General features: G+C 38.5%; 1 protein-coding gene across 1 annotated transcript in view; it reads right to left on the bottom strand.

The window, feature by feature from the left end:
• Positions 1-20,037, bottom strand: part of CPE (carboxypeptidase E) — a 120,938-nt gene that overhangs the window by 43,774 nt on the left and 57,127 nt on the right. The window lies entirely within an intron of this gene.

The following is a 20,037-nucleotide window of genomic DNA, read 5'->3' as shown; positions in this document are numbered from 1 at the left end:
ATGATTCGAGTGAATCAATTTAGCTGATTCTCTCATTAACATATTTTACTGTGCTTTGTATATCTATTTTGGAAAATAATTTCCATGAGAAGCTCATTTCATAGGTTGAGAAGAAAAGTTTAGGGGGCAGCATCAAGTTTCCAAAGGCCGAAAGTTCTCCAAGTTTTCCAAGGTTGTTATGTGGGGAAGGATTTGGTTTGTTCTGCAAAACTCCAGACAAATCTACAGTCAGTAGAAGTCATTAATTTCCACAGAAGCAGAAAGATATCTAAGAGACAAGCTGTGGAGGCTGGACTAGATAACCTCTTAAACATCCCCTGATTCTAGAGAAGCAGGCGCTGTATCTTGCTTGACAAACTACTGGTATTCAAGTCTCTAAAACTGTCCTATACAAATCATGGTTGTCAATAAATGTCAGTGACAATTTTGATAGTTCTCTGGAACAAAGAGAAAACTGTAGATCATCATAGTGAACTAAGGCATGATTATAAAAATAAATGGAAAAACACTAGTCCATTTCCTCAGTCATTGCTCTTTATGCCCATGAATGAACAGCTCATCCTTTCAAAGGTAAATAGACAATGAGTAAAAGTAATGTCATCAGAACCTATGTGGGTGAAGAATATCAAACAGTTCTAGCAGACACAGATAAATGAAGGAGGAAAATGTCAATTTACTAACCTGCAGATAAAGAGGTAGTAGCATTAACTACCTAAAACAAAATCAACAATATAAAAACTTATTTGAACAATCTCTTCCCAAGAGACCTTTGTAACATTTTATTCTCTCAAAAGGAAAATAATTCAAAAGTCAAATTAATTTGTCAAAACATCTTCAAGATGTTATTTTTTTCAACATCATCATGAATGACTTGCGGTGTTGAACATGCACTGGTTTTGGAAGGAGTAGGCCACGCAATAGAATGTTTTGAAGGAGAATAAAGAAGCAAATGGAGCTCTCTGAATCATTCTGCATGCCTGAGCCTATGGAGAAATCCAGAAGACATCTCTCCCAGATAATCACTCTCCATATGCAGTGGTGGGATGGAGTAGGCTTGTACTGGCATATGAGAGGCTTTCTTAATTTTCAGGAAATTTGTGAGCCAAGTTGGTAGCTTCAAATTGGCCAGGGTGGGAGTATTTACACCATGGAAATAGGCAATGCTACAAATCAGAGCTGACTGTAAAACATTTACCAGCACACCACTGTGTATGGGGTATTTGTAAAGAAATTCTAGCTTTTGTGAAAGCATCAAATACTTGCATTTCAAAAAGTGAGGGCATTTCTGTAAATATTGAAACTCTGACTTTTTTTTAATAAACTAGTGAAGGTGGAAATACCTTCTTTTCCCCTCTCTTTCTTTAGTTAGGATCTTACCAGGAAAGCTAGATCTATACGATGATGAGTCTCTTGTGGGAGGACTGGGCTGCTCTGGGTCTCCCTCCAGGAGATCATTCCACAAGAAGACATTCATGAAGTATCTCCTTTTGTTCAAAGTTTGTAAAGAAAATTGAAGCTGGGTGTGGTGGCTCATGCCTGTAATCTCAGCGCTTTGGGAAACCAAGGTGGGAGGATCACTTGAACCTAGGAGTTTGAGACCAACCTAGGCAACATGGCAAAACCCTGTCTCTACATAAAATTTTAAAATTAGCTAGGCATGGTAGTGCATGCCTGTGGTTCCAGCTACTCAGGAGCCTGAGGTGGGAGGATCACCTGAGCCTGGGAGGTTGAGACTGCAGTGAGCCATGATCATGCCACTGCACTCAGCCTGGGTGACGGAAGGAAGGGAGGGAGGAAGGGAGGAAGGGAGGGAGGGAAGGAAGGAAGGAAGGAAGGAAGGAAGGAAGGAAGGAAGGAAGGAAGGAAGGAAGGAAGGAAGGAAAAAAAAAAAAAAGAAAGAAGAAAAGAAAATAAGAAAGAAAGAAAATAAGAAAATTGGCCAGGCACGGTGGCTCATGCCTTAATCCTAGCACTTTGGGAGGCCGAGGTGGGCGGATCACGAGGTCAGGAGTTCGAGACCAGCCTGACCAACATGGTGAAACCCCGTCTCTACTAAAAATACAAAAAATTAGCCAGGTGTGGCGGCACACACCTATAGTCCCAGCTACTCAGGAGGCTGAGGCAGGAGAATCACTTGAACCTGGGAGGCGGAGGTTGTGGTGAGCTGAGATCGTGCCACTGCACTCCAGCCTGGGCGACAGAGTGAGACTCCATCTCAAAAAAAAAAGAAAAAAAAAAGAAAGAAAATTATGCTGACTTACAGCACTCTGGGTCAGAATCATTTGTGGAGCTTCTTAAACATACAGCTTTCTGAGCCCCATTCCCAAGGTCATCCTTCAGAAGGTTTGAGAAGGGGCCCGAGCAGCTGTATTCTGTACAGGGTCTAGAGGTGATTCTGATGCCAGGGCAGGATTGAGAAGGAATGATTTGGGAAGAAGGCAGTGGGAAAATCTAGTAATTGGGAGGGATGCAATGATGCCAGCAGACTGGTGGGCATTTCAACAGCTGAGGGCCATGAAGGTACAGGCTGAGTTGGGGGATGGCTCTTAACAATTCGTGGGTCATGGCCTTTTTTGAAAATTCAATTTAAACAAAACTATGAATGATCTTCCCCCATATTTGCAAAAAAAATCCAAAAAACAAATCACAAAAATGTACAAAGATTTTACAAATTTAAGGAACCTTATTCTAGACATTTATAAGTCAGAATCAGAAAACAGAAATAAGAGTCACAATAAATATCAGCATATGCCTATAGACAGGTTTATTTTCTTTTTTAAATGGTATATCATAGTTGTACATAAATATATAATTATACATACATGTGATATTTTGATACATGTATACAATATGCAATGATCGAATTTGGGTAACTAGGATATCCATCACCTCAAACATTTATCTCTTCTTTGTGCCGGAAACATTGCAATTCTTCTCTTCTAGCTATTTGGAAATGCACAATAAATTATTAAATATAATTTACCTACGGTAGTGTTGAATATTAGAACTTATTTCTTCTAGCAAACTGTGTCCATTAACTTCTCCTCATTCTCACCTTCCCTTCCCAACCTCTAGTATCGATCATTCTGCTCTCTCCTTCTGTGAGATCCACTTTAATTCTTGCATGTTCATGAGAACATGCCATATTTGTCTCTCTGGGCCTACACAGGCTTGTTTTCCGATCCCAGACAAACTGGGCACTTTTATATGCCCTTCCTTACCGCAAGAGGACCAAAGTGGCATGTTAGCAATATAGTATTGTTTATAAAAACAAAAACAAAAACGAGGGTTGGGGGGCAGTGCGTGGCTTAGGGGAGACAAACTTGGGTTTGATTTCAAAACTTACATTGTGTATTTAACCTTGAACAAATAACCCCTAGCCTCGGTTTTCTTTTCTGTGAATTGTCTTCTTAAAACCTCTTCTGGGCCGAGCACAGTGGCTCACGCCTGTAATCCCAGCACTTTGGGAGGCTGAGGCAGGTGGATCACAAAGTCAGGAGTTCGAGACCAGCCTGACCAACATGGCGAAACCCTGTCTCTACTAAAAATTCAAAAATTAGCCAGCCGTGGCGGCATGTGTCGGTAATCCCAGCTACTCAGGAGGCTGAGGCAGGAGAATCACTTGAACCTGGGAGGTGGAGGTTGCAGTGAACAGAGATCACACCACTGCACTCCAGCCTGGGCAACGGAGAGAGACTCTGTCTCAAGTAAATAAATAAATAAATAAATAAATAAATAAATAAATAATAAAACCTCTTCTGTTGAGTTGTTGAGAGGATTATAGGTGAAATACACAGATGAGACATTTTGCATCATGCCCCACTAGTGGGTAGCTAATAAATGGAAATCATACCACCCATTGTTGTTACTCATACTGGTAACAATAATATAGATGATCTTCCCTGTTGGAGACTTAGAAACTTCCAACAGGAATATCAGGAGCCCCTGGGATCATTCAAAAAGCTACACAACTCAAACAAGTTTGGAAAATTAAGCAAACCTTCCAGGAATATAGACAATAATATCGGCCTGATTCAGACCTATGCCATATGGCAGGGCTCCTCAAACTTGGATGTCATGTGAAGCAGCTGAAGATCTTATTAAAATGCAGATTCCAATTCAGCAGATCTGGAGTGGGGCCTGAGAGCCTGTAGCTCTAATAAGCTCCCCTGGGATGCCATGCGGCTGGTCAGTGGACCATGCTATCCTGCAGGCCTAGGGCACTCTTTGAGTGGAGAAAGGCCATTTGGAACCTCCAAAATCAAGAGCGGGGGAAAGAAAGAGAGATCAAATGAGACTGACTTTTAAAATAATTAACAACAACAAAAACTTGAGTGCTTTTTCTTACTCCAACCTACTTGAGTGCCCACCCATTCAAAGGCATACAGCATAATTTTCAAGGCTGCTATGTGGCTTCAGCTCTAAGATGCATTATCAATGCTAAACTGTATGATCAAAAAGTATCTGCTGTGTGTATTAAATCTGATGTCAGATACAGGAAGATGATGGAATATTATCAGACATGAAATAATCCTATGATACTCCAGAACTGTTCAGATGACAGGAAAGCGTATTGCTTGTCCCAGTTTCAAATTCAATATTTAAATTTTAATTATACATTAAATAATTATGTATGGTTTTACATTTTTAATGTACTTGTGAATAAATTATGAGTAATCATGGATCTTATAGGATATGCACTATCATATTTTGTTTATGGTCCTCTCACTAAAGTACTTTCAAGATTTTTACTGATTGCAGCCATTCTAATTTTACCTCCCACTCAATCTCATTCATTTTCTGCTACTCTTTTTTATTTATTTCTTCAGGGACTGAGATAGGACCTTGAGAGGATTTTTTCTTCCCAGTGAAGAAGAGTAATAAAATGAAAGACAAAATCGCATATAAGATCAAGTAGATAATTAAATAGATACACAGTAGCCCCCCCAAAATCTTGGCATTTCTGATTTTATAACAGTTTTTGTTTGTATTAGTATTTCACTTATTCCTTCCCTTAGGAATTTTTTAATGTTAATTTAAATATTCTACAAACACTCCAAACTAAAAATAATATTAAGATGTTTTGCTAAATAAAATATAAAACATCCAGCTTAAATGAAGAAATAAAGACAGTTACTAAATGCTAACAAATCACCTTTAATTTCATGTGTGTCCCAAGTAAACATTATCTACAATCTCAAAATGTCAACTTAAGTGTTATACTGAACTTCATTATTTTTGCTAATAAGTTCATGATTCTTTTAAAGCTATTTAAGATACTCTATTCAGATGGTTTGAGATATCTTGTCAAAAGCATTATTAAAATATTTCTTTGTGACCAAAATAAACAGCTGTTTTCAAGTTTACTGATAAAAATCATCATGTGTATCAAAAAAAAGACTTAAAATAATTTTCTAACTGCTTAACAACTCAGAAAAAGATAAATAAATGTGCCTCAAACCCAGAAAAAAAAAAAAGAATTTCTCTTCTGGGAAGATAATTAAATAACCAAAAATTACCAGAAAAAATTTACATGAAATTGCACGAAACCCAAACAAATAAACAAAAACCTAAACAGCTCTATCAACAGATAGATATATTCATCGCATATCTCAGCGTCAAGGGTAGGAAATACTGTGGTTTTCTTTACGGGTCTGTTAGTCTCTTTTCAACACTCACCAGCCATACTTCTGCCTTCACACTCACCTCTCCTGTCTACATATCGCTCATCTCCCCAACATCCAAGAGAGGAAAAGACACAGACAATAGAGCAACAAGGACAGTCATGAAAATTAACAGGAGTCACACAAAAAATTAGGCCTCTCCTAAAATAAACCGGTATTCAAGAAAGCAAATGATAATTCAACATTTTTGGTGTCACCCGTGAACATTATTGTGTCACAAACATGTCAGAATTCAAATGGTTATTAACTTCAATCTGATCTTATCCTTCTTTAAACTCATGGTATAAATGTAGGCATTAGCATTATGACATTGGTAATCATAGGCTAATCACGCCAAAAGTAAACTATCCTATTAGACCTAGAATCTGAAGATTGGTCTTGATAATAATAATAATAATGGCCTTCATGTACTTTGGGCTTACCCTGTGGTGGGGACTTTTCTAAGGGCTCTCTGTGTATTAATTCATTTAATACACACTCACATAGACACATGTGCATGGGCATGTGTGCACACAAACACACACTAAGAAGTAGGAACTATTTTCGTCTACGTTTTACAGATGAGAAAACCTAGGGCACTAGGAGTTTAAATATCTTCACCTATACCACAGAGCTTATTCACAGAAGTACTGGAACTCAATAACCCACGATGTAGCACCACAACCAAAGAACATCACTACCCTCTGACTCTGTCTCCCTAATCAAGTTTCAGGTGCTTACCTCTTCCATGCTGGCCTTCCCTGACTGTCCATATTCTAGCTTATGAATATGCAATAATACACTGGATAGTGGACTGATGATCAAAAATGACTCAGTACATTGCTATGGGTGTGGTAGAGTGGAGTGGTCAGTTAGGACTGGTGACAATGCTCCCAATGATAAAAGAAGGGTTTGTTTCGCTTTATTCTTTATTAGTTCTCCCCAGGACCAAAACCAGCAGTGGTTGTACATGTTAGGGACCTCCTTCTCATGGCTCCCATGCCCAGAGAGAAGTGGGGCATTTCCTGCTCCCCGTTAGGGCCCACACAGAAGATGATGCAGCCATGGTAGGAACCAGAAGAAATAGCAAAGACTTTCTCAGCAGATGGGCCAGGGGCTGAATCCTGGCTCCACCACTTGACCACCAATCTGAGCCACAATTCCCCATAGGTAACTGAAGACATTTTCTTGCATGTTCTTGTGAGAATTATAAATGATATATGTAAATTCCCACTATACTTGGTCCATAGTAAGGGTCAATAAGTGGTAACCATTATTATAATTAATATGAAAAGTAATGCATTCTCCCGTGACAAATAAAATTATCTGAAGTTTTATTTTTGAAAAGTTCATAATCTCCTTTCCTCCCTCTACCCCTCTATAGGTCAACACGTTTAGATCTTATTCCTTATAACAGTGGGTAACAATTCCTTTTATAAATACACAATACTTTTTACCTCTCTCCTATTGATGAACCTTCTGAAAAGGCAATAAACATCCTTGTGTATATGTATATATGAATATAGGCATGCATATATTTAATAAAATGAATGTACACTCATAGGCCATATAAGGATATTTTAGTCAATGATTAACCCCACATATGACTGCAATCCCATAAGATTACAATGGATCTGAAGATTTCCCATTGCCTAGGGCCTATGTTTTGATGTTCCTGACCCTGTGTAGGCCTAAATTAATGTGTGTGTTTGTGTCCTTGTTTTTTTAAAAAAAGAATTTAAAAAGTAGAAAAATATAAAAATTTTTAAAATACAAAAAGGCTTATAGGATATAAGAGAAAGAAAAGATTTTTGTACAGCTATACAATGCTTCTGTGTTTTAAGCTGTGTTATTACAAAAGAGTCAAAAATTTTTTTAAAAAATTTGTTTATAATGTAAAAAAAGTTACTGTAAGCTAAGGTTAATTTGTTACTGAAAAAATAAAAATATTTCTTTTCTTTTCTTTTTTCTTTTTTTGAGACAGAGTCTCGCTCTGTCACCCAGGCTGGAGTGCAGTGGTGTGATTCAGCTCACTACAACCTCTGCCTTCTGGATTCAAGCGATTCTCCTGCCTCAGCCTCCTAAGTAGCTGGGATTACAGGCATGCGCCACCATGCCCGGCTAATTTTTGTATTTTTAGTAGAGATGAGGTTTCGCCATGTTGGCCAGGCTGGTCTCGAAATCCTGATCTCAGGTAACCCGCCTGCCTCAGTCTCCCAAAGTGCTGGGATTACAGGCATGAAGCCACCACTCTTGGCCATAAAAATATTTCTTAATAAATTTTGTGTAACCAAAGTATCCAGTGTTAGTTTTAAGGTTTACAGTTTTATATGGTCATGTCGTAGACCATCACATTCATTCAGCACTCACTGACTCACTCAGAGCAACTTTCGGTCCTACAGTTCCACTCATGTTAAGTGCCCTATACAGGTGTACCATTTTTAATCTTTCATATTGTCTTTTTATTGTACCTTTTCTATATTTAGAGATACAAATGCTTACCAATGTATTACAGTGTTCAGTACAGTAATATGCCAGACAGGTTTGTAGCCTAGGAGCAATAGGCTATACCACATAACCTACGTGTGTAGTAGGCTCTACCGTATAGTCTGATGTTCATTCAATGACAAAATCATCTAACAACGAATTTCTCAAAACATATCTCCATTGTTAAGTTTTGCATAATTTGTTTATCAATACATACTTGTGCTTTCATTTCAGTAGGTAAGATTTCTAACAGCAGTGTTGTTGATTTGAGGAGAATATGCATTTTATATTTCAATAGCTTCTCCCAAAAGAATTGTAGCAATTCACACACCCCTTCATAATGTGTGAAAGGATTTGTTTACTCACTCTAAGGCCAGCAATAAAGATTATTATTTTTTCCAAACTATTAGAAAATAACTCTAGGCCGGGCGCAGTAGCTCATGCCTGTAATCCCAGCACTTTGGGAGGCTGAGGCAGGTGGATCACTTGAGCTCAGGAGTTCCAGATCAGCCTGGGCAACAGGGCGAAACCCCACCTCTACAAAAAATACAAAAATTAGCCGGATGTGGTGGTGGGCACCTGTAGTCCCGCTACCTGGAAGGCTGAGGGGAGGATTATCTGAGCCCACGAGGGCAAGGCTGCAATAAGTCATGATCACACCACTGCACTCCAGCCTGGGTGACAGAGCATGACCCTGTCTCAAAACAAACAAAACAAAGCAAAACAAAAACTCTAATTTGTATTTCTTTTATTTAAAAAGTTAAACATTTTTTCATACATTCATTGGCCATCTGCATTCCATCCAATGTATCTTGCCAAATCTTATGCTTTGCCTATTGTTTCTGTTTCTTAATGCTTTATTAAGTCTCATTGTATAAGTACACTACACTTTTGTTTATAATGCAGTATTGAAAATATTTTCTCAGTCTGAACTTGTATGTCTTACTTTATGTTGTGCATTTTTCAACACAGAAATTTATAATTTTGTTAGTGAAAACTATCCAACTCTTTTCTTAAACGGCTTATGGATTTTTCCTGTGGTTTTTAAAGAAAAACTAAATATAATCAAAATTTTTCTTCTATTATTTTATATTCTGATTTTGACATTTCAGTATTTATTCCACCTCACATGTATATTTTATATATACATGGTGTGAAGTTGTGGTTTCATTTTACCTTATTCTAGCTAGAAGCCAACTATGCCAACATCATTTTCCCTCTGAATTTAAATTCTACCTTTATCATAAATTAGGTTTCCATCTATATTTTAATCTATTTCTGGACCTTATTCTATTATAATAGCTGCTTTTTTCCAGACTTTATATCAAGCTGTTTTGCTAAAAGAATCTTAGAACCATGTATTAATAGCCAGTAGGACTAGTGCTCCAATATAAGTCTCTTTTCTAAAATATTTTCTGGAATTCTAATATATTTATTATTTCAAATGAACCTGAAAATAATTTTTTTACTTAATAAAATTCTGGTTGGAATTTTATTAAATCAAATATTAATTTTGGAAGAACTGTTATTTTCATGATTTTACATCTTCTCGTGAATTCAATTCGTATTTATTCAAGTCCTGTCAATAAGCACATCTTTCTTCATGTGGGAGTTGCACCTTTTTTGTTAAATCTATTCCTGGCTATACAATTGTGAAAAGAAATTTTTCTACTTCTGCATCTAACTTGTTATTGCCATTATTTTTAAAAGCTGTTAACTTTCTTTGTCATTTCTTTCATTTTTTCAAATTCAAAGAAAATACCAAAACCAGACAGAAGAAGGTAGGAGTAGAGATTTTAAAAGCTAAAAGCAAATTTAGTATTTTAAAAAACAATTAAAGATGCAGTATAAAGGATAAATAACACCAACAAAACGAAAAATACCAATAAAATAGAAGAACTTCTGCTGTGCCTAAAAGAAAAAAAAAAAACACAGAAAAAGGGAAAATAAATTTATATATTCTTAGAAGAAAGACAATAGCTCACACATATACACCCAGCACTTTGGGAGTTCGAGGCGGGCAGATCACGTGAGGTCATGAATTCGAGACCAGCCTGGCCAACAGGGCAAAACCTTGTCTCTACTAAAAATACAAAAATTAGTCAAGGTGCATGCCTGTAATCCCAGCTACCTGGGAGGCTGAGGCAGGAAAATGGCTTGAACCCAGGAGGCAGAGGTTGCAGTAAGCCAAGATCGTGCCACTGCACTCCAGCTTAGGTGACAGAGCAAGACTCCATCTCAAAAAAATTTTTTTAAAAAAGAAGAAGAAAGAGAATGGAATAATACATATGGAAGAAGTTAAAATAATTTTTATTCTTACTAGTATTACAAAACAAAGTAACTAGAGAGAAAGCTATCCGACTTGCAATGACTAGGGATCTGGCCCTTCAGTTGCTCCAGCCATCCTGTAATTCACGTGGTTTGTGCAACTGAAGATTGCCACAGTTCAAGATGAATCTCTCTACCCACCACAGGTTTCCCTCCCAGATAAAACTGGGAAAGACACAATGAGGGCAGGGAGGAAGAATATGGCTGAGCTGGTAGGAACTTTGGAGACACTGCAGTTGACAAGCATATGAAGAACAGCAGAAGCTGGGGCAGCAATAGCTGTACCCAGTCTCCCCACCTGGGGAGGCAGATCACCTACGATGCTGCAATGATCTACCTCTCACGGTGATATCTTTTTCTTTTCTTTTTTAATTTTTTTTTTTTTTTCAGTAGAGACATGGTTTCATCATGTTGCCCAGGCTGGTCTCAAATGCCTGAGCTCAGGCAATTCACCTGCCTTGGCCTCCCAAAGTGTTAGGATTACAGGCGTGAGCCACTGCGCCTGGTTGATGATATCTTTTTCTAATTAGTTTCAAACCCAAATGTGTTCCCAATTTAAGAAAATGCAGTACCCCTTCCAATGGTTAAAAATGAAAGCTTTGAAGTCAGACTGGTGAGATGTCTATCTGTGTTACATCATTTACCAGCTGTTAAACTTTGGGCAAGGTTACTCCATGCCTCAGTTTCCTCTACTATAATGTGGGACTAATAATAATACCAACTTTGTAGGTGTTACGGGCTAAATTGTGCCCCCTCAAAATTCATATGTTGATGCCTGTCTTGGTCCATTCAGGCTGTTATAACAAACACCATAAACTGCTTAACTTATAAATAAGAGAAATGAATTTCTCACAGTTCAGAATGCTAGGCTGGCCAAGGTCAAGGCACTGGCAGAGCCGGCGTTTGCTAAAGGCCCCCTTTCCGGTTCGTAGATGGTACCTTCTGGCTGTGTCCTCATGTGATGGAAAAGGCAACTCTCTGGGGTCTCATTGTAAGGGTACTAATCCCATTCATAAGGATTCAGCCATCATGAACAAATCACCTCCCAAAGGCCCTTCCCCTCATGCCATCACATTGGCAATTAGGTTTTCAACAAATTACCTTTGGGAGAACACAAACATTCAGACCATAGCAAAGCCTTACCCCCCAGTACCTCAGCATGTGACTGTATTTGAAGATAAGGCCTTTACATAGGTGGTTAAGTTAAAATGAGGCTGTTGGGATGCATCCTAATCCAACCTGACTGGTGTCCTTATAAGAACAGAAAATTGGACACAGAAAGAGACACTAGTGATGCAGATACACAGAGAAAGGGCCATGTGAGGACATGGCAAGGAGGTGGCCATCTGCAAGCTGAGGAGAGAGGCTTCAGGGGAAAATAAACCTGCTTGCCTTTGATCTTGGACTTCCAGTCTCCAGAACAGTGAAAAAATAAATGTTTCAACTGAAGCTACCCAGTCCGTGGTATTTTGTTATGGTAGCCTTAGCAAAGCAATAGAATAGAATCACTGGGAAGATGAAATAATCTATTAAAAGACCTTAGAATAATGGCTGGCATTTAATAAATGCTCCACAGAATAAGCAATTTGATATGATGTTGGAATAGGGAGATGAGAAGGAGAGGAGACAGAGAAGAAAGACAAGAAAAAGGAGAAGCTACTCAGCGAATGCCATTTGCCCTATGCTGTGCTGTGGCTTCTACAAAGGAGAAATCTCCAATGGCTACTGCCTGCCCCTTCTCATGATTCCCAGGGAACCCTCAAAAATGATCTAAACCCCAAGAGATGCCCATGTGTTTGTAGTTAGGCCCTTTTAATGGGTCCTTGCTCGGTTCCCTCAACTATTCATTATACAAGTGTTTATTGAATGTCTACTATGTGCCAGACCCAGGGATTGCAGTGAAAAACAAGGTAGGCTTAGACCTTACTTTCATGAAATCTAAAGTCTCCTAGATCATGGGTTCTGAATTCTGGGACAGCTGCACCACTATAAATTTTCACTGTTCTTCCTCAAGGTAATATAGGGATTCTCATAGTGCTCTCACTTAATGGCACAGAATCAGAACTAAGAACGCATGAAAGGTTGGCTCAATTCCATTTTCACCAGAAAATAAAAGGATTGTTTTTTATAAGGTCTGCCTATTCCTACACCATCACTCTCCAGTAGAACTTTCTGCAGTGGTGGCAATTTTCTCTCTCTGTACTGTCCTGGGAAATAACATTTGAGCACTTGAAATGTGGCTGGTGCAACTGAGCAACTGGATTTTATTTATTCTTAATTTTAATTAATTTAAATTTAAATAGCTATATGTGGGTAGCATATTGAACAGCACAGATCAACCTCTGATGTTTTGATGTTTATGGGGCCTTGTTATAATCTGGAAACTGAGTTCAGCACTTTTGTATGAACTTCCTGTATGTTTTGTTTATTTCCATCTCAAGAAGATAAGTTGAGGAATATCAGAAGAAAATGTGCAAGTAGTACTGTGGATACACTAGCACAAGCTGCCGTATATTTCTGGTATAAAAACTCAATGTTTTGCTAGGCTGGGTACAGTGGTTCATGACTGTAATCCCAACACTCTGAGAGGCTGAGGAAGGAGGATCACTTGAGCCGATGAGTTCAAGACTAGCCTGGGCAACATCGCAAGACTCTGTCTCTACAAAAGCATTAAAAAATTAGCTGTGCGTGGTAGCATCCACCTGTAGTCCCAGCTACTCAGGAGGCCAAGGTGGGAGGATGGCTTCAGCCCAGAAGTTCGAGGCTGCAGTGAGCCATGATCACACTCATGCACTCCAGCCTGGGTGACAGAGCGAGACACTGTCTAAAAAAAAAAAAAAAAAAAAAAAGCCCAAACTCACTGTCTTGCTGTAGGAAGAAACTTTAACTGGAAAAATTTGAAAAGGTTTTGATAAACCAGAAAAGTTATTTAAATAGCAAGAATTTACAAAAAGAATGCTATCCTTCATATAAAATATGAATGCATTCCTACTTCTTCTACCAACCAAAAAGATGATCAGTCACGATTCAAAGCATTTACAAAAGTCACTTTGACTGTATCTGCATTCACAATCTAGAGTAGCAGCAATTGGGCTGGAACAACAGTGGTCATTTTCATTTGGTCAAAATATGCATAAGTCCTCAACCATAATTCATGCCCTCTATCTTGCTTAGGATGAAAGTTGACTCAACATTTTGACTCAACTCAGAGCCAAAGGAAAATTTTTTAAAGATCTGTAAAAAGAAAACTCAAATATGATGTAACAAACAATTAGGAGTAATTGGAACCAGGATCTCATGGAAAATGCCCATCCTGAAAGTTATAATTACTGGTTCTAGAATGCTACTTGGAAAGTAAGGTTAGTGAGTCTGTGAAGCTGGCTTGAGAGAGCCCCCAAAACTCCAGTACCACAGTGGTCTGCTCCAGAGACAGGCTGTGATGGAAATTCAAATGATGGCTCCATTTTGTAGCAAATGGAGTCACTGGGATGTACTATGTCACAGGAAAGCCAAGGTCTGCCAAGTGCTACTAATCTGGGCTGTTAAGGAGTTCAGGATCTAGAGGAGCCACCTCCTCAAATTGCTTTGATTCTCCAGATTCTCTGGGTTTCTTTATGCTATTTGAGCCATTAGAAACACTTTCACTATTTATCAGATTAACAATCAAATCAGGATTCTTGAGAGTGAATGGGGTCTCGACGATTAATTCTGCCAGGGAAACAGTCATAAATGGGGCCATCCTGAGCAAACCCAAACATGTGGTCACCCCCTGGGAATACTGCTGTAAAGGTCCAGGTGTGCAGTCAGGATCTAACTCAGCACATGCGCCTCTCCAACTTTGCCTCCCTTTGGATGTGCCTTTGTACTGATGCATTTGCCATCCAGTGACATCTGCATTTCCACTGATGCAATAGCATTTTTCTACTTTTATTATTGAGATTAGATTGTCAGAGTTGAATTTTTAAGATTTATACCACACCGGCATTTGCTAATGCCACACATGAAAGAAGAAGCACACCAGCCTCTCTGGCAACCAACAAGTTCCAGGTCTCAGAGGCAATTTTCAAGTGCTAATTAGTTAGCGTCTATCAAGGACTCAGAAGTCACTGAGGACGACTCCTCAAGGCAAATATTTCCAAATCGGTGACATAGGGGCAGAGGTGGTATTTTCTGACTCACTCTTTGGAATTCTCCCAGCAATGATGTTAATGTTTATAAAGGGCTACAGGAACTCAGCTGGGAAGGTATGAGGAAAAAATATCACAAAGTGGATAAGGCTTAAAGTACATAAATTATTATAGAAGTTTGCTCTTGTTTATTTCCATGGTATGCATATGAATCATGAAATCAGTGGCATTTTTCCAAATCCTGCACACCAGACCACTGTTCCAGAAACCATAGCTTGCAGGGGGGTTGTGACAGCAGCAGCAGCCGCTAAGGGGATTCTGAAACTTATCTTTGATTAATTTCTCTGCAAATGATTACTTCGGTACACTTCCATATTGCCAACATCTATATTACAAGGGGCTCAGTTCAAACTGATCTAACTTCTAGATAAGTAAAGAGACAAAGTTATTTTCTACAATAATGAAGATGAACTTTAAAACCACCATTCTTCCTGCCTCCCACTGATCTATCCCTGGCAGAAGAACACTAGGAGTTTTTCTGGTTAAAGCCTTCACAGCAGGAGCGGCACGTTGGGAACCTAGAAAGGATACACAGAAAGTAAAAACAGAAAAACACACACACATCCGCAATGTTTATAGTAGGAAAAACTGAAGAAGGCAAGAAAGGCTGATGTGGACATCTAATGCAAAGCTATGTAACAATATAATTGCACTATGCAAATGATGATCTTTGAGCTAAGGTATTAAAAGCTAAACAAAAAATTATAGAAAACAGAGAAATAAACTTCATAAACAAGGGAACTGCATTTTGTTCATTTAATGGGCTCACGAGCTGATCTGGGGAGTGCTTTAGCCCTCTCATCATGCTATCGGTTCCTTGATCGCCTCAACATGATTTTATCCAGAACGTTGACATTTGCTCTATTTGTCATAAACTGCTCCCCTCTTCCAATCAGACTGCTGCCCCTATCTTTTATATATAGAAATGTCTAGCAGCAACTGTAAATATATATTCTCTCATTAGTATCAATATCCTTCTTTGATTAGAAGTCTCTCTGGATTTTTTGTGAGAGGAAGAAATGTAACATGAACCTCCTGTCACACTGAGAACTGAGATGTAAGTTTGAAAGTAATCTTCAAAGTGACATGAGTCACATTAAAAAAAAAAAAAAGCTTCAGCCGACTTCTGCCGCAACACATTGTTCCTTTTATGTGGAGAAACTGGCAATAGAGAACACAGATGGCTCTTCCATGAATAATTTATTTCTAACAATTTAACTAGGAAATGAATTTCTGTTGACTTATAAATCAGAATGACAAACAACAAAGACACAGTCTACTCTCCTTTAGCAGTTAATTCTACTCCCCCCCACCATCTTCTTCTACCTTATCGATTTCTCTTTCACATGATCTTTTTGCTGCCTTACTAAATTTTAAAGTTGGCTCAACCCAAGGCCACCTTTTGGGAATTATTAGACAACTGTTTTTTATGTTGTTATTCTTGTTTTGCTATTGTTCTTGTTAACATTGGTTTGGTTGGTTGGTTGGTCGGTTTTTCAAACATGATGCTAGATTATTTACCCAAAACCATTTTCAATGAAAAAGGCAAATGAAGTGTTTCTCATTATTCCCTTTTTTCTAAGTCAGAATTATAAGAGACAGATTCTCTGAAGGTTTAAGCTTCTTCCTGACTGCAAATCAGACACCTTTGGAAACACTTATTCTTTTAAAACACCAGGACAGATATGGAGCTTTGCATATCCACTGGCCTGCCCAATATTAAAGGGGCCAGCCTTAGAACTAGAGGTGAACTATGCATCTCTACCTCTGATTTTTGCCATCCGTGCACATCCTTTGAGCAAGCACCCTTGAAACTCTACTACAAACTCTACAGTCCATGAGTGCCAAGAAATCCAAAATCAGTCCAATAAAGTATTGCCCCAGTCAAAGAAGCTGGCATCAGCCTTTACAATCCTTACTACCCACTAGCCTGGAAGTCACAATGAACTCTTCCACTGCATTAGATCTATTTCATCTTTTTAAAATCATGTTAATTTTAGTGACTTTGTAACACTCATCATGTTTGAAATGACCCATTCAAATTATCCATTTATCTTCCTCACTAAACTGTAGGACCCAGGAGCAGCGATTATGATCACTTTGTTCATAGTTAGAATCTCAGCACAGTGACAATCATATAGAAGATTCTCAATGAATACATGTTGATAAAATACACCAATGGAGGGGGAAATTGTGCCTCAAATAAAGAAGGATAGATGACCAATTGTTTCCCCTACTCTTTCCTCAAGGCTTTTTTGTACTACCAAATACACCTGTCACTTTCTCTAGACCTAAATGGCCTTCCTAACCTGAGGACTCATATCTAGGAAAGCCCTGTGCTGCAAAACAACTCCCTCACATAACTCCATTTATCAAACTTTGCCAATATTTCTCATACTCATTCCCTTCTGAACATTCTCCCATCCATTACCCTCATCATCTCCCACTGGGTCTGTTAAAATAGTCTCCTAAACTGTCTGTCCTCCCACCTCCAGAACTGATCTTGCCTCCTCCACACAACTGCCAGAGTGATTTTTCTAAAATATTCATCCATAGATATCCTTCCCCTAAGTAAGTGCCTTCAAGATTTCCTTAATTCTCACAGGATAAAGTCTGAATTCATTTGTATCTGAACTTAATCTAAACACTAGGCAACTTATGTTGAGTGCCAACACCTAGTCTCTTCCACCCCTCCAGCCACTTTCTGATTCACTCCTCACCCTGAAGCGATGTTAAATTATCAGCAGCTCGTCACACACCATGCTCTGTCTCCTCTCCATATGTGCGCTCATTCTGTTCCTTCTGCCTAGATGCCTCCCCTTCTACATCCAGAAACTCTTACTCATACTTCAAGATTCAGCTCAGATGTTAGCTCCTCTAGAACACCTTCCCTGAATTCTCTCCACACTCCATGCTCTGCTCCCAGATTTCTCCCAGATTGGCTGACTGTCTTTCCTCCCATCATACCCAATGCATGAGGATATCATAGCAAATATTATATTGTCCTGAATTTGCATATTTATATGTCCTCGTTTCATTATATCTAACTGAGGTCATTAGATATAATGATCTCAAGAGCCACAACTGTGCCTTCCCTCTTCATCTTTATGTCTTCAGGATCTGGCAGACTGCCTGAGCTGCTGTTTACTAAATGTTTGACCCAAAGGGTTTCACTTTAATCCCCTTTCAACTTCCATTCCCTTAGACAACAAGAAACTCAGGTGCAGATACAGGATCTGGGACAATGACAGAACAGAGCTGATTTAATACAGGATGCAGGCTCTGAAAAAATATGCTGAAAATATTACTTAAATGGTGTCCAGAGGGGACATGTGAAGCTTTTGCTGGACCAGAATTAATTTCTCCAGTGTTGAGGCACAGCACCATGATTTTCTTCAATCTCAGTCCATCTGACTCAGGGCTTAGAATCACTATTCTTCACCTCTGACCTCAGCAACTGTTTCAGATACGAGCATGTGACCCCAGCCAGACCAATAACACTCAATTAAGGACTTTTGTGGGAATTTATTCTTCTGAGAGAAGGACCTATCTGAGAAAGGAGACAACATAGAGAACAGCAGTCCTCATGACCAGGTCCCCAGGATCTCACTTTCATGCTTCCCTATGAAGAAGGATATGTAAGCACCTAGACTTCACTGGGTAATCCTCCTCCTCCAAGTCTCCTGTGCTTATGCACATTAAATAAATTTTGCATGCCTTTTTTTCTAGTAATCTGCCTTTTGTTCAGTGATTTTCGGTAAACCTTTAGAGGGCAAAGTAGAAGCTTTTCCTCTTCGACTCTACAAAAGCTTTTTCCTTAATGCAAAGATTTATTTTAAAACTATTTTTCCTCAGTTAGGCACATTGGCACGTGCCTGTAGTCTCAGCTACACAGGAGGCTGGGGCAGGAGGATCACTTGAGCCCAGGAGTTTAAGACAAACCTGGGTGATATAGCAAGACCCCATCTCTAAATAAATAAATAAGATTTTTCTGTCTGAGATGATCCAGAAATGATTCTTCCAAAAAGTCTTTGGAATAGTCTAGATCATGGTTCAGCAAACTGCAGTGTATGGGCTGGCCATCTGTTTTTTGTAAATAAAGTTTTATTGGAACTCAGCCATACAATAGTATGAGTTTTTAATATTTTGTCTAGTTGTAAAGATCAGGAAACAATCATAACTTTCCCCATTGATTACATAGATCATTCTGTATGGTTTCTATGCAATACATATTTTTACAATCCCACACTGTCATGCCTATATATTTAGGTACCATCAGCATAAATGCAGCATCTAAAGCCATGAGATTACATGAGATCACCTAGAAAAATGTTTTTCCAACTGCAAGTCATGACTCACTAAGTGGGTAGTAAAATCAATTTAGTGGGTATAAAGAGGATTTTTTAATGATATAGAAAAGAGAACTTGGATTCTGCACACACGTGCGTGTGTGTGTGTGTGTGTGTGTGTGCTGGGAAATGCTGCAAAATATATTTTTTACATGTAGGGATCAAAATAAGTTTGAAAGTCATAAACCTAATAAATGTATGCAAAGAAGAGAGGAAGGTCAAGAACACAGTGCTAGGGTCTCTAAACATTTGAGTTTCGGAAGTTGAGGAGAAACTATCAAAGATGGCAAAGAAGAATCAGCCCAGAGGTAAGAGGAGAACCAAGAAACCAAGCCCTGGCAACCAGGTTAAAAAGTGTTCTATGAAGGAAAGCATGGTCAGTAGAGTCAACCGTTTGTCCAATTACTACTGTATTTAGCCAGAAGGTGGCCACTGGTGATCTAAACAGTGACGAAGATTATAGTCTTTAACGGAGTGACAGGGTAAAGCCTTCTTGGAATTGATTCACAACAGGAAGTGAAGAATCAAAGACAAAGATTTTGCTATAAAATGGCATGGATTGATATTTAAAATGTACAAGAAACATAAAGTAAATAAATGTCAGCACGCATATTACATATGGTAAACAAAACATGTTCAAATTTATATGTGATGTTATTTTTTGCTTCTCTTCTACATCTTTTATGGAATCACAGAACTACAAAAGCACATAAGAGGTCATAGTCCTCATATCCTGGCTAAGAATTATACTAAGCTATTACACAGAAAAAAATTCTATTTTACTTTCCAAAACTTTCAGGGATTAATATTTTACATCATATTTATAATTATTTTCCTATGATATAACAACCCATAATATGTTCCACTAATAAGTTAGTTACATATCTGCTCTTATAAACACAAACTCAAGCTTTCATCTCTTCTTCTTTTGCTTCTCTGAATTCTTTTCCAAACTTAGTTTTTCTTTTTCTGTAGCCTGAAAGGCATTAGCATTTCAACTTTCCCAGAAAGCCATTATATGCA

This window comes from Nomascus leucogenys, chromosome 7b (assembly GCF_006542625.1).
Source record: "Nomascus leucogenys isolate Asia chromosome 7b, Asia_NLE_v1, whole genome shotgun sequence".
Classification (NCBI taxonomy): domain Eukaryota; kingdom Metazoa; phylum Chordata; class Mammalia; order Primates; family Hylobatidae; genus Nomascus; species Nomascus leucogenys.
Note: the sequence above shows the minus strand (reverse complement) of the source record. Positions and strands in the feature narration are given on the sequence as shown.